Genomic DNA, 12722 nt, shown 5'->3' on the forward strand with positions numbered 1-12722 from the left:
GTCATGTTTCCTAAAAATTAAAACTTTAGTGTGTTGCTTATAATGAGATATTTTTTCTAAAACAGTAACATTTTGAGATCATTTCAGTTAATAATGTATTTTTGTTTTTGAAACTTCAAAAAGAAATTGAAATAAAGATAACTTCAAAACTTCAATTATCCATACTATAGGATGATACTTCTGTTTTAAAATGTACCCATACTTTTAATTATGTACCTGTACTCTAATAAACCCTTTATAAGCAGTATCTCTTTTAAGCCACATAACCTTATTATGTGGGAACAATTATTTGCTTCATTTTTCAGATGAGAAAGTACAGCAGAGAGAGGTTGCCTAACTTGCCCAGTGTCTCATGGTTGTTAAGTAGTGGGGCATGAATTCAAATGCAGGTTTGATATCAGAGTTCAGTCTATTAATGTGATATATACCCCTTATTCTACTTTATTGATCAAATTTGTTTGGAAGAATTAGAATAGCTAATAACCCTTTATTTAAATATATTTAAATATATTTCTATGAAAAATTATGAAAAATGAGCTTTGTTGAGTTATTTGCTTTAAATATATATTTATTCTTTCCATGTTCGGTCAGGCTCTTACATAAGTCTCCTCTCATACATTTTCATTGGAACTACTTGGTATGAAATGTCTATGAAGTTCCTAAAGCAAAAATCTGTGTTTAAAGAAAGATTAGTATTATGTTGGCAAAATTATTTTTTCTCAATGGATTTCTGAGTTCCTCAGGGGTTTGAATTTCATTTAAATGAGTGGTAGAGCTTCTGTCAGACAGATTGTCTACCTTTCACTTGTGATGCTTGATGGCTATCATTTTGGGGAAATGCGTGGATCCATTTTGTTCAGTGTGGTCTCTAAAGGGCAAGTTTGATATGGAAAGCATTGAAAAATGTTTGGATGTAGTAATATTTATGGATTTTTAAAATGTACCCTCTGTAATACTTGGGTTTTATCTAAAGATTTCAAAGAGAGGGTTTTTCCCATAATTCTGACAATAACAGTTATTCTTGTTTAGTTAAGAGGGAAAATAATTCAGATTCTCATAGTTCAAAAAATAGTGACAGCTTTGAAACATATTTCATAGCTCTGCAACAACTCCATGGGCTATGAAGAGGATAGGAACATATCCTCCTGCAGCAAATACTGAGCTTTATTGGGTGAAAATGAATTGCCTAGTATCATTGGTTGGAGAAAGATGACTCAGATGTGGATTCTACTCTCAAGAAATTGTTTTTTTAGTAGAAGAGACAAAACATACATAGAATGTGAGGCAGAAAAAATGCTAGGTTCTGTGATAGGTAACATACTTCGGTGTCAAAGGAAGAAGACATTTTCTACCTGAGATGGTTTTGCAAAAGATAGCAGGGTTAGTGGACAAGCCTTCAATAAATATTTTAAATGCATGCATCCTAATTACAAGTAGCTTAACAGAGAAAAAATATTGTATATAGCACACACTATTGTAATAGGTTTTAAAGACTGATAGCTGTATTCAGTTGCTTTTTAGTGTTTCTGTCTGATTTGGTGAAATCTGAGCCTGGTTTCTTAAATTTGTATTAATCAATGTAACTTGGATGTCCATAGTAGATCTCAAGTAAGAACTGTTCTCTATGTTTAGACTTATCGTTAACTTTTCATGATAATGTTGTTAATGATCTTTGTGTCTCAGTTATTTTATTTCTAATTGTGGGATACAGTTATTCCTCAATATCTCAGAGAGAAAATTGTGACACCTTCTAGGTAAAAGCTAATATGAACTGTTCCCATGGGAAGAAAGCCTACCTGGGGAGATTGTTCAGGAAATGGGTGGGAGGGAAATAAGAGAAGTAAGGTGATTAAAACAAAGGGGTAGAATAGACAGAGGAAGAGGGCAGAATAAAAGCTGTTCTCAGAAGAATTAAAGAAGAAAGTGAAAACTTAGAGATTCTTAGGGGTGGAGGACAGATCCCATCTTTCAATGGACAGTCGATCAGGATATCACCAATAAAATATCTGCAATTCCCACATGGGTATTATGTTTTAGAGCCTTGATCATAAAGTCAAGAGGATGACCCTACAGTTTTCAGTGATTCAAATACCAAATGTAAAAACCATAGCTTTAGTCAAAGTGACATGAATTATTACTTTCAAATTGATACCTGGAAAAAAATTTTAAAGCAACAATAATCTAAAGGACTACTTTAAAGCAAGCAAAGAAAGATAAAATATTACATATATTTATAAATTAAATCATTTCTAGACATCCTTTGTTATAAAGATATTAGACATTTTAAAGTTATCTAAATTTTAAAATGGTTGGATTTCAAATGTGCAAGACCTAACTACCATATAGAGAGTGAGCCTATTCCATTTAAAAAGAAAAAGGTCAAGGAAGAAGATAGTCAATTTACATATTGAGATAAAGTATTTTAAAAATAGGTATTTTAGAAAGAAGCTGGTCACAATATAACAAAAAGATTGTTGGAGAATTCTTACAGTAGGTGCAAATCCATTTCACAAGAAGCAAATAAGAAACTTTCCTGGTATTGACAAAAGCCTGATAAGAGTAGAGAATATTTGTTTTCTAGTTGTTGCCACCTAGCTGTATAATGATGAGCAAGTCCCTTCATCCCTTTGAGTCATCTCTAAGGGGGAAGAGCAGGAGGATCATTAACTTCAAATATTTGGTTAGAAAGCTTCATACTGAAAGAATGTCCTCCAAATGGAGGGAAGGCAGTTTGTAAACATAGCAGCAGTACTGCTGAAGTTTGCTATTACTTTTTTCAATACAGCTTTGTTAAAATATAATCCATATGTCATACAATTTACCAACTTAAATTTTATAATTTGATGTTTTTTAGTATGGTCACAGACTTATGCAACCATTCCCACGATCAGTTTTAGAACACTCCCCATTTTTCAGCAGTCCTCCCCTTTAATGCCATCCCTTGGTAACCACTATTATCTTTTTAATGTTTTGCTTATTTTGGACATTTCATATAAATGGAATCCTACAACGTATGGTCTTTTGTGACTGGCTGCTTTCACCTAGCAAAATGTTTTCAATGTTCATCGATGCTGTAGCATGTATCAGTACTTTTTCCTTTTTGTACAGATATGCCACATTTGTTCGTTCATCAGTTGATGGATGTTTCTACTTTTTGGTTGTTATGAATAATACTGCTATGAACATCCCTTTCCAAATTTTTGTGTGTAAATATGTTTTTATTTTCATAATTACCTTTTTATATTAGAATTTTTAAAAATATCTGACTAGCTTATGGTGAATATACAGATTATAAAGTATGACAAAGACAAGGAAAAGTTATAAACAGTATACATTTAAGTTTAAGAGTATCCTGTTTACTACATTGTCTTTAACGAAAATAGTTTCTCCAGAATAAAATTTATAAAGACATGAAATAGTTATAAATGTAGTCATTTTTTGAGCTACTTAATTAAAGGCTGGATATTAATCTAAGTTTTTTGGTATTTATTATTGTGACTCTGGACTGGAAAATGATGTTGGAGTTGAATTCTATCATGGAGGGGATAGCTAGTATAATTTAAAAGTATAATTTTGTCAGTAAAGTCAAGCTTCTGTTTATGATTCCAGAGCATTTGAATTTGAAATACACTGATAGTTTATATTGTAGAGATCATATTGCTGTACATCTGGCATTGTGTCTTTTAGGGAAATTTGGTCTCCACAATACCAGGTGAATTTTCAACATATGATACATCCCTTTGGAGCAAATTAAATGGGAGTAGAAAGCTGTGGATATATATTTTCTTGGTACTGAGTGATTAGTGAAAATATACATGGTAGTGATGAATGTCAATAAAATTTATTAAGAAAAATAAACAGCTGTACTCTTTTTAGATGTGGCAAACATCTTTGTTAGAAAAGGTTAAAAAGACAATTTATATAACTAAGGAAATACTTAATAAATGGGCTAATAAATTTCTGACTTTTAAAGTCAAGTAAATAAATAACTGAATGTTCTAATTCCAGTATGAATCCAATTTGAATTTAAAGCTAAATGCTACGATGCTTGGAAAATCTCTGAAACAAGTTTTTTTTTAACTTCATTTAGGAAAAAAAAATATTGTTCTTACCTTTTCATGCTGCTTGCAGATCTAGGCTTTGGTCCCAAATAATACAATTCGTAAGCATGCTGAGAAGAGCTTCCTGGAGAAGTCCTCATAAACCAATAAGCACATGTATAGCACTGTGATTAGAATATAAAGCAAAACTCTGAAAGGCACTCAAAGTCAAATTTGGAAGGTCTAAATATGCTTTTTATGGGACTGGATTTAAAGCAGGTGAATTTACTCTAAATTTTGTATTGCTAAGCATGAGATAGTTCAATTGTTCTTGGTCTCCCCTTGTCAACTGTTCTCAGATAAAGAAACCATTTAGATAATAATGATTAAGCTTCTTAGAATTCATTTTCGTTAATTTTTTTTAACTTTCTAAGAAATTTTATTATTATTATTATTTTTAACATCTTTATTGGAGTATAATTGCTTTAAAATGGTGTGTTACTTTCTGCTTTATAACACAGTGAATCAGCTATACATATACATATATCCCTTTATCTCCTCTCTCTTGCGTTTCCCTCCCACTTTTCCTAACCCAACCCTCTAGGTGGTCACAGAACACCAAGCTGATCTCCCTGTGCTATGCGGCTGCTTCCCACCAGCTATCTATTTTACATTTGGTAGTGTATATATATCAGTGCTACTCTCTCACTTCATCCCAGCTTACCCTTCCCCCTTCCCATGTCCTCAAGTCCATTCTCTATGTGTGCGTCTTTACTCCTGTCCTGCCCCTAGGTTCTTCAGAACCATTTTTTTCTTTTAGATTCCATATATATGTGTTAGCATATGGCATTTTTTCCCTCTTTGTGACTTACTTCACTCTGTATGACAGACTCTAGGTCCATCCACCTCACTACAAATAACTCAATTTTGTTCCTTTTTAAGGCTGAGTAATATTCCATTGTATATATGTGCCACATCTTCTTTATCCATTCATCTGTCGATGGACACTTAGGTTGCTTTCATGTCCTGGCTATTGTAAATACTGCTGCAATGAACATTGTGATACATGACTGTTCTTGAATTATGGTTTTCTCAGGGTATATGCCCAGTAGTGGGATTGCTGGGTCATATAGTAGTTCTATTTGTAGTTTTTTAAGGAAACTCCATACTGTTCTCCATAGTGGCTGTATCAATTTACATTCCCACCAACAGTGCAAGAGGGTTCCCTTTTCTCCACACCCTCTCCAGCATTTAATGTTTGTAGATTTTTTGATGATGGCCATTCTGACTGGTGTGAGGTGATACCTCATTGTAGTTTTGATTTGCATTTCTCTAATGATTACTGATGTTGAGCATTCTTTCATGTGTTTGTTGGCAATCTGTATATCTTCTTTGGAGAAATGTCTATTTAGGTCTTCTGCCCAGTTTTGGATTGGGTTTTTTTTTGATATTGAGCTGCATGAGCTGCTTGTAAATTTTGGATATTAATCCTTTGTTAGTTGCTTCATTTGCAAATATTTTCTCCCATTCTGAGGGTTGTCTTTTTGTATTGTTTATGGTTTTCTTCAATGTGCAAAAGCTTTTAACTTTCATGAGGTCCCATTTGTTTATTTTCGTTTTTATTTCCATTTCTCTAGGAGGTGGGTCAAAAAGGATCTTGCTGTGATATACGTCATAGAGTGTTCTGCCTATGTTTTCCTCTAAGAGTTTTATAGTGTCTGGCCTTACATTTAGTTCATTAATCCATTTTGAGTTTATTTTTGTTTGTGGTGTTAAGGAGTGTTCTAATTGCATTCTTTTACATGTAGCTGTCCAGTTTTCCCAGCACCACTTATTGAAGAGGCTGTCTTTTCTCCACTGTATATTCTTGCCTCCTTTATCAAAAATAAGGTGACCATATGTGCATGGGTTTATCCCTGGGCTTTCTATCCTTTTCCATTGGTGTATATTTCTGTTTTTGTGCCAGTACCATACTGTTTTGATAACTGTAGCTTTGTAGTACAGTCTGAAGCCCGGGAGCCTGATTCCTCCAGCTCCGTTTTTCTTTCGCAAGATTGTTTTGGCTATTTGGGTTCCTTTGTGTCTGCATACAAATTGTGAAATTTTTTGTTTTAGTTCTATGGAAAACGCCAATGGTAGTTTGATAGGGATTGCACTGAATCTGTAGATTGCTTTGGGTAGTAGAGTCATTTTCACAATGTTGATTCTTCCAGTCCAAGAACATGGTATATCTCTCTATCTGTTTGTATCATCTTTACTTTCTTTCATCAGTGTCTTATAGTTTTCTGCATAGAGGTCTTTTGTCTCCTTAGGTAGGTTTATTCCTAGGTATTTTATTCTTTTTGTTGCAGTGGTAAATGGGAGTGTTTCCTCAATTTCTCTTTCAGATTTTTCATCATTAGTATATAGGAATGGAAGAGATTTCTGTGCATTACTGTTGTATCCTGCTACTTTACCAAATTTATTGCTTAGCTCTAGTAGTTTTCTGGTAGCATCTTTAGGATTCTCTATGTATAGTATCATGTCATCTGCAAACAGTGAGAGCTTTACTTCTTCTTTTCTGATTTGGATTCCTTTTATTTCTTTTTCTTCTCTGATTACTGTGGATAGAACTTCCAAAACTATACTGAATAATAGTGGTGAGAGTGGGCAACCTTGTCTTGTTCCTGATCTTAGAGGAAATGCTTTTTTTCACCATTGAGAACGATGTTGGCTGTGGGTTTGTCATATATGGCCTTTATTATGTTGAGGTAAGTTCCCTCTATGCCTACTTTCTGGAGAGTTTTTATCATAAATGAATTTTGTCAGAAGTTTTTTCTGAATCTATTGAGCTGATCATATGGTTTTTCTACTTCATTTTGTTAATATGTATTATCACATTGATTGATTTGCATATATTGAACACTGCTTGCATTCCTGGGATAAACCCCACTTGATCATGGTGTATGATCCTTTTAATGTGCTGTTGGATTCTGTTTGCTAGTATTTTGTTGAGGATTTTGCATCTGTGGTCATCAGTGATATTGGCCTGTAGTTTTCTTTCTTTGTGACATCTTTGTCTGGTTTTGGTGTCAGGGTGATGGTGGCCTCATAGAATGAGTTTGGGAGTGTTCCTCCCTCTGCTATATTTTAGAAGAGTTTGAGAAGGATAGGTGTTAGCTCTTCTCTAAATGTTTGATAGAATTCACCTGGGAAGCCATCTGGTCCTAGGCTTTTGTTTGTTGGAAGATTTTTAATCATGGTCTCAATTTCAGTGCTTGTGATTGGACTGTTTATATTTTCTGTTTTTTCCCAGTTCAGTCTCAGAAGGTTGTGTTTTTCTAAGAATGTGTCCATTTCTTTCAGGTTGTCCATTTTATTGGCATACAGTTGCTTGTAGTAATCTCTCATGATCCTTTGTATTTCTGCAGTGTCAGTTGTTACTTCTCCTTTTTCATTTCTAATTCTATTGATTTGAGTCTTCTCCCTTTTTTTCTTGATCAGTCATGGCTAATGGTTTACTAATTTGGTTTATCTTCTCAAAGATAGAGCTTTTAGTTTTATTGATCTTTGCTACTGTTTCCTTCATTTCCTTTTCATTTATTTCTGACCTGATCTTTATAATTTCTTTCCTTCTGCTAACTTTGGGGTTTTTTTCTTCTTCTTTCTCTATTTGCTTTAGGTGTAAGTTTAGGTCATTTATTTGAGACGTTTCTTGTTTCTTGAGGTAGGATTGTATTGCTATAAACTTCCGTCTTAGAACTGCTTTTGCTGCTTCCCATAGGTTTTGGGTCATCATGTTTTCATTGTCATTTGTTTCTAGGTATTTCGTGATTTCCTCTTTGATTTCTTCAGTGATCTCTTGGTTATTAAGTAGTGTATTGTTTAGCCTCCGTGTGTTTGTATTTTTTACAGATTTTTTCCTGTAATTGATATCTAGTCTCACAGCATTGTTTTTGGAAAAGATACTTGATACCATTTCAATTTTCTTAAATTTACCAATGCTTGATTTGTGCCCCAAGGTATGATCTATCCTGGAGAATGTTCCATGATCACTTGAGAAGAAAGTGTATTCTCTTGTTTTTGGATGGAATGTCCTATAAATATCCATTAAATCCATCTTTTTTAAGTATCATTTCAAGCTTGTGTTTCCTTATTTATTTTCATTTTGGATGATCTGTCCATTGGTGAAAGTGGGGTGTTAAAGTCCCCTACTATGATTGTGTTACTTTTGATTTCCCCTTTTTGGCTTTTAGCATTTGCCTTATGTATTGAGGTGTTCTTATGTTGGGTGCAAAAATGTTAAAATTGTTATATCTTCTTCTTGGATTGATCCCTTGATCATTATGTAGTGTCCTTCTTTGTCTCTTGTAATAACCTGTATTTTAACGTCTATTTTGTCTGATATGAGAATTGCTACTCCAGCTTTCTTTTGATTTCCATTTGCATGGGGTAACTTTTTCCATCCCCTCACTTGTAGTCTGTATGTGTCCCTAGGTCTGAAGTCAGTCTCTTGTAGATAGCATATATACGGGTCTTGTTTTTTGATCCATTCAGCCAGTCTATGTCTTTTGGTTGGAGCATTTAATCTATTTATATTTAAGGTAATTATCGATATGTATGTTCCTATTAGCATTTTCTTAATTGTTTTGGGTTTGTTATTGTAGGCCTTTTCCTTCTCTTTTGTTTCCTGTCTAGAGACATTCCTTTAGCGTTTGTTGTAAAGCTGGTTTGGTGGTGCTGAGTAATCTTAGCTTTTGCTTGTCTCTAAAGGTTTTAATTTCTCTGTCGAATCTGAATGAGGTCCTTGGTGGGTAGAGTAATCTTGTTTGTAGGTTATCCCCTTTCATCACTTTAAGCATGTTCTGCCACTCCCTCCTGGCATGCAGAGTTTCTGTTGAAAGATTGGCTGTTAACCTTATGGGGATTCCCTTGTATGTTATTTGTTGTTTTTCCCTTTCTGCTCTTAATATTTTTTCTTTGTATTTAATTTTTGATACTTTCTTTATTATGTGTCTTCATGTGTTTCTCCTTGGATTTATCCTGTATGGGACTCTGTGTGCTTTCTGCACTTGATTGACTATTTCCTTTCCCGTATTAGGGAAGTGTTCAAGTATAATCTCTTCAAATAATTTCTCAGTCCATTTTTTTTTTCTCTTCTTCTTCTTGGACCCCTATAATTCGAATCTTGGTGCATTTAATGTTGTCCCAGAGGTCTCTGAGACTGTCTTCAATTCTTCTCATTCTTTTTTCTTTATTCTGTTCTTCACTAGTTATTTCCACTATGTTATCTTCCAGGTCACTTTTCTGTTCTTCTGCCTCAGTTATTCTGCTATTGATACCTTCTTGAGAATTTTTAATTTCATTTATTTTGGTGTTCATCATTGTTTGTTTGCTCTTTAGTTCTTTTAAGTCCTTGTTGAACGTTTGTTGTATTTTCTCCATTCTATTTCCAAGATTTTGGATCATCTCTTTTTTTTTTTTTTGGTACGCAGGCCTCTCACTGTGGTGGCCTCTCCCGTTGTGGAGTACAGGCTCCAGACGTGCAGGCTCAGTGGTCATGGCTCACAGGCCTAGCTGCTCCACAGCATGTGGGATCTTCCTGGACTGGTGCACAAACCTGTGTCCCCTGCATCGGCAGGCAGACTCTGAACCACTGCGCCACCAGGGAAGGCCTAGATCATCTTTATTATCATTACTCTGAATTCTTTTCTGGTAGACTGCCTATTTCCTCCTCATTTGTTTGGTCTGGTGGGTTTTTACCTTGCTCCTTCATCTGCTGTGTGTTTCTCTCTCTTCTCATTTTGCTTAACTTACTGTTTTTGGGGTCTCCTTTTCTCAGGCTTCAGGTTTGTAGTTCCTGTTGTTTTTGCTGTCTTCCCCCAGTGGGTAAGGTTGGTTCAGTGCTTTGTGTGGGCTTCCTGGTGGAGGGGACTGGTGCCTGTGTTCTGTAGGATGAGGCTGGATCTTGTCTTTCTGGTGGGCAGGACCTCATCCGGTGGTGTGTTTTGGGGTGTCTGTGGCCTTATTATTTTAGGTAGCCTCTGTGCTAATGGATGGGGTTGTGTTCCTGTCTTGCTGGTTGTTTGGCATAGGGTGTTCAGCACTGTAGCTTGCTGGTTGTTGAGTGGAGCTGGGTCTTTCCGTTGAGATGGAGATCTCTGGGAGAGCTTTCGCCGTTTGATATTACATGGAGCCGTGAAATCTCTGGTGGCCCAATGTCCTGAACTCAGCTCTCCCACCTCAAAGGCACAGGCCTGACAGCCGGCCGGAGCACCAAGACCCTGTCAACTCCACGGCTGGGATTTGTTCATTTTCTGGTTTCTTTGAAAGATATAGAGACTTGTGAAGATATAAGAGAAGGATAGAAAGGACCTACAAAGTATACCCAGCAATGACAACAAAAGCAACAAAGCTAAAAGAGGAGTGATCTTCTCCCCTGCTTCTCCATTTACCAGCCCAATTCTGCTTGTTCTTAAACCTCTGCTTCCACAAAGGTGGGAAACTGGGATCTTAAGAGTTGTTGAGAAATCTGGAAACTTCGGGATTTTGGACTTCAAGAAATTTCCAGGCCCAGGAGGGTGATCAACAAAATGGCGAAGTGGCCTTCCTTAATGTTTTTTTATGGAGGGGAAGGATCTTGTTTGCAGCAAAACAGTTAGGAACGCACGGAGTGATATAGTTTGATGTATTTTAGAGCATTTATAAAATATTTAAATCTAATAAAAATAATAAATAGAAATTTGCATACTGGTTTCTTCTACTGAGTAAAGGTAAACATAAAATCTTATTTTTTCACTTTTTAAATTTCCATTTTTCATTTTGATTGGCTGATTGTGTGGGTTTATATTCTAGTGGTGTAACCAACTTGTTCCATATGCATTTGTACAATGATAATTATAGATGGAATTTCTGCCTAGTGTTTACTACAAGCTGGACACTGTTCTAAGTAGTTTCAGATATATTACGACAATACTTATCATCAAAACAAGTTATAAGGGAGATAGATTTTTCTCATTTAAGGAAGTGAAGGTGCAGAAAAGTTAAGTCATTTGCCCAAGGTCACTATACAATAATTGTCAGAGATGGGATTTGAACTTAGGCAGTGTGAAAAATTTGTATATGCATCTGATTTTGTATATGTTAATATTATAAGCATTCTCAGGTTTTTTTGTGGATGACAGTGGGTGATGTAAAAATTAGCCTTAAATATAGATTCACTTGTTTGCCACATTTGTGTGCTTGTGTGTATAATACACCTTTTCTTTAAAATTATTTCCCCATTTAAAAAATAACAAGGCATTAAGTTCAGCTGTAAAGTAAACAGTTATTCTGATTTTACTTGAAACAGAGGAAACCACTAAAGGATAATACATTATTCCATACAGGCCTTGCCAGCACCAAAGTTGGATCTGGGAATAGGTTTAATATTCCCTGTCCTGTTCATCACATGGCACTTCCCTCTAGGAATTAAATAAAACATTCTCTAAATCTGGCAAATCGAAATCTATAGCTATATTGTCCAAATCTTCTAGAAAAATAATAACCTTCATGGGACAGAGAAAACAAAGATGTATCATTTAAAAAAATAGGTGTCATGGTATTTTAAATACAGCATAAAATATAATGTCAACATTTTTGAAGGAGTTAGACAAAAATGAATTGGGCTAATTTGCTAAATTCTCCATAGTGCTTGAGCATCAATGTCCTTTAAGTACATTTTTTCATAATAACTCTTCTGAAAAAAAGTCTTTTATCACTTCAGTGTGCAGCCTAAAATTAAATATCATTCCTCTTAATATGAATTTCCTTTTAAATTAATACAGGGCAATTAGTTGTGTTCATGTGAACTTTGTAAATGATACCTTATTATCATAATGTTTTATTATTTTTCTTCACTTGAAAGTCAGATTCCATTTTGTTTTCTTTTATTCCATGTCAGGATGTAGTGCCTTTAGCAATGACAAGAAGAACATAGCAAAAGGCTAAATTATATTATTTGCTACTATGTTTGCCTATCTGATCATGCAGGTTAATGAGGCCACTTTAGGTAACCGAGGACTCCTAACAATAAGGTTCGGTGATTATATAAATTTAACAGAAGCTCTGTCAAACCATGATTATAATATGGTGCTGTTTTTAACCCTTCAAGGCATTTTCCTCTCTATTTATGAAAAAGTGACTTTGATGTGATGGTATAGACTACTGGGTATTGACATCTTTAAAAAAAAAACCTACTTTAAAATAGAAAGATACCCAGCTATGACAAAACAACAATGAAGAGAAAATGAGAAAGCAGGTTGATTTAGTCACTTGTGTATGTATCTATATAGGAACATTTCAAGATAACTTTTTTAAATTCAGTAATTAGGAATAAATCATCTATCTATCTTTATATAAAGCATACAATGAGTAAATATCAATATTTACACTTAGAGCAGTGAATGAGTGAAGGAAGCAATCGAGAAAGCTGAGAATAGTCTTCTCAATTGTGATTTGGGATTTAGTGATGGTGCTGTAGGAAATATTTTTCTGTGGGACTGGGTTTACCAATTTGGGGCTTCTCAAGGAATCTTGGTCAAGGCATTTAATTATTCCATCCGAGACTTCACCAGTGTGCTAGGAGCATGCAGACATTTTGCTGTACATTGAAATGTTGCCATGAAGGTGGATGATCATGTTTCTCAGCAATAGCCGTACCAT

Source organism: Mesoplodon densirostris, chromosome 3 (assembly GCF_025265405.1).
Source record: "Mesoplodon densirostris isolate mMesDen1 chromosome 3, mMesDen1 primary haplotype, whole genome shotgun sequence".
NCBI classification, from domain to species: Eukaryota; Metazoa; Chordata; class Mammalia; order Artiodactyla; family Ziphiidae; genus Mesoplodon; species Mesoplodon densirostris.